The sequence below is a fragment of the Oryctolagus cuniculus genome, chromosome 8 (genome assembly GCF_051225735.1).
Source record: "Oryctolagus cuniculus isolate XC-2025 breed Fujian yellow rabbit chromosome 8, ASM5122573v1, whole genome shotgun sequence".
Lineage (NCBI taxonomy): Eukaryota > Metazoa > Chordata > Mammalia > Lagomorpha > Leporidae > Oryctolagus > Oryctolagus cuniculus.
In genome coordinates this window covers 105,963,524-105,967,334 of record NC_142874.1, presented here as the reverse complement: position 1 = coordinate 105,967,334, position 3,811 = coordinate 105,963,524, and positions in this window count along the sequence as shown.

Genomic DNA, 3,811 nt, shown 5'->3' with positions numbered 1-3,811 from the left:
TGGAAACCACAGGTTTTGTAACCTCCTCTTGGAAGTGATATACTGTATTAGTTTCCTGATGTTGCTTTGACAAGTGACCATCAAATTAGTCAAGGACACAGATTCACTATCTTACTGTTGTGGAGATCAAGTCCACAATGGGCTTCTCTGAATTAAATTCAAGGCATTGGAGGACTGTATTTCAGAGATTTTAGGACAATCGATTTCTTTGACTTTCTTAGCTCCTGGAGGTCATCTTTGTGCTTTACTTAGTAACTTTTCCTCCATTTCAGAGCCATCGGTGTAGCATCCTCACATCTGTCTGGTTCTGTTCCACCCTTTAAGGACCCTTGTGACTATACTGGGCCTACCAGGTAAAAGGGTACTCTCCCTATTAACAAACTCTTGGGGCTAGCATTGTGGTATAGCAGGATGAGGCACTGCTGGAGATGTCTGTATCACATATCAGAGTGCCTTGTCTGAGTACTAGTTAGCTATTCCACTTCCAATTCAACTTCCTGCTAATGCTCTTGGGAAGCAGTAGATGATGGCCCAAGTACTTGGGTTCTGGCCACACATGTGGGATACCCAGATGGAGTTTCCACTCTGGCCCAGCCCTCTCTGTTCTATTTGAACCAGTAGATGGAAGATCTCTCCTCTCTCATTCTCTCTCTCCCTCTTCCCCCTTCACTCCTATGTCATTCTGATTTTCAAATAAACCAATAAACCACTAATCTTTAATTTAATCACATCTGTGAAATCATAAGGTAGCATATTCAACATATTTACAGGTTGAGGGTGTGGAGATTAGGATGTGGACATATTTGGGGAGCCATTGTACTGCTTACCACACACATCATCATTTTTTTTTTTTTGAATTCTATTAGTCACACAGACCAAGCCTGACGTGATGCAGAGGGGACGTCACCAGGATATTCCAGGAGGTGGGGATCAGGGGGCATTTGGAGCCTGACTATCACAATGCTTTTTGTGATTGTAATGTAAAATGCAAATTACTTGGCAAAATACGAAATTAAAACCTATAAATATAGTTATTAAAATCTTGTTTTTATTAGGTATATAGTAATGATGATGATGATAAAATAATATCTACCATTATGGAGTGCCCAATACATCCTGGGCACCAAACTAAACACTTTTATAAGCATTTCAGAAACTCTTTCTAGTTCTGACATATGAAAGGTCAATTTTTTTTAACTTATTTAAAGATTTATTTTATTTATTTGAAAAGTGGAGTGACAGAGAGGGAAAGACAGAGCAAGAAAGAGATCTTCCATCTGATGGTTCACTCTCCAGTGACTGGGCCAGGCTGAAGCCAGGAGCCAGAAATTCCATCTGGGTCACCCACATGTGTACTTGGGTCATCTGCTTTCCCAGACACAGTAGCAGGGAGCTGGATTGGAAGTAGAGCAGCCTGGACTCATGAGATGTCAGGGTTGCAGGCAGTGTCTTAACATACTGAACCACAATACCAGCCACAAGATCAATTTTTAAAAATGATAAAGAAACATGCTCAGAGAATCTAAATAATTTGAGTAAATTCACAGTTATAGTAGTAGAGCAGGGTTTGAACCTACTTTGGCCAAGTGTTTCTACTAACTACACATGACCTTCCCAAGTGACTTCAATGCACATGACTAAGTTTTACAGTCATTACTTGGACTACAGATATCTGAACTATGATCTTGAATGTAAAAGAACCACAACTGTTCGTGTAATTTATTAGCAACCTATAGATGGCACTTTTGTGCAGTTACAAGCTCAACACTTGTGCAGTAGCTCAATTTCTAAAGTTTCATCAAGGACAATTATATCAGAAAATTAAGTCATCATACATTTTAGAAGCATACCAAGGTTCTTCCCTCTATCAAAGTAGAAGGAGAAAAAACATGTAAAAATTTCTAAATGAACTCTAATCTTGTTGTATAAGCCACCTACTGAAACAACACAAAAAAAGATCAATCCTTTATACTTAGATATATCTCCTTTCTGGGAAACACCAAAGGTTCTTTGCAAGGGCAAATGATAGAATCCTTTCTGCTACCTTTTCTTCCCCTTCTTTCCTTTCCTGTATTTACAGATAGAGTCTTTTCAGTAACAAATATTCACCCACACTAGTTTATTGATTATCTTGAATAGTTAATTGGGAGAATATTCCCTGAGAGTTATTTTAATGGTCTTTTGCTCATCTTCACACACAATCCCATCTCTAACGTAGTCTGCGGTGGCTCTGAGAGACGTCGTTGCTGGTTTTTGGGAGGGGTGGCCAAAGTTACAAGTGTGCTCAGAGTAGCTACTTCAGTTTGGACACAACAGATGATGCTGATCTTTGTGCCCCAGTGGGAGAAATTAATGCTTCCTAGACAGGGTACTAGGATGCAATGCATCACAAAATCCCTTTACAGGGAGGAGGGTGCCTTGTCCAGCACAGTTAGTTGAAAGAACACTCACAGGCAGTCCCTCCTCTTTACTCTCTTGTTTTGCTGATCCATGTAAGAGATAGTGGCTTTGGAGGACCTATATTTTCACCGTCGTCCTATTTTTTTTTTTTTTTTGAGTTAGCAATTTCCAACACAGCTTCTTTTGTTTGTATATTTATCCATTCCTTCATTCAAAAAACAATAAAAAGGGCTGCATTAGGCATTGATGCTATGTCAGAACTTCAAAGATGAATTTAGCATAGCTTCTTTCCTTCAGAGGTCACTAGTAAGGACGATTCACTTGTGGCCTGAGAGGCACTGCTTTTTTTCTCTGTGCACATGGTGATATTGGAACACAGAACTCTTCCTGCTGACTTCAGAACCCTTAACATGGCACTTAGGGCTGCAACCAACAAAAAGAGGTTTGCAGAGGAAAACATGGAAACATTCAGATAATCACCATCTGATGCTGCAAGGAGATACACACCATCTGAAAATGCTGTGAGCACTACCGTGTCTTTGAGAAAAAAAAATAAAAAGCTGTATCTGCCGTCATCAGAGATCTGCTGGCTCAGTGAGAATCGTGGTTCCTGCCCTCTGAGAGAGCGCGGACCAGGAAGGAGAGCGGCAAAATGCTCATGTGTAGGAGGAAGCCTTAAGAACACTGAGAGACAAATAAATTCAAGTGTTCTAAATGCTGTATTTGTCTCATACTCCAAAGAACAGACAGGAAAGGAAGTTAAAAGCTGTTGAATGCCTACTAGGCTAGATTTTAACATAGGGGCTGTATGTGTAATAGGTGTTAATATCCCCTTAAATGGGGTTGGTAGCTTGTTCCTATCTCACCTCTGACAGATTATGAGGTTTGGATTTCAGACCCAGTCTTGTGTAATTCCCGGTGTCCGCCTCTTCACACTCCATTGAGCCGTCACACTAATCAGGTAGACTTTCTGGTTGGTTTGGAAAAACACAATGCACACACACTCAGTAGACCTGTTCAGGTGCCAGAGAAGGTAAATTCCAGCATTGACGTTCTTTCAGTTACATTAGCATAGAAGTGGGTACCCAAGGTATATTCCAGATTCACTGGTTTCTTTCCAGCCCAGTATCTCGGCTCTCAGGGTGTCTATGCTTGGAAAGATATATAGTCCTTGATTAAAAAGGAGCACAAGTTAAACTTCTTATGTGCTAAAATCTTAAAACAAAGGAAGTTTAGCAGAGGGAACCCTAATGGTGTTGAAATCAGGTAAAGTCTTCCTCAACTACTTGATAACTGTGGGCCTTTAGACAAATCAAACAATATTTAGAAAAAGAGAATAAATGAAACCTGACTTTTCCTCCCCCCTTAGCGACATTTTCTTGTGTCTTCTTTATTTGAGACAGGGGAAGGA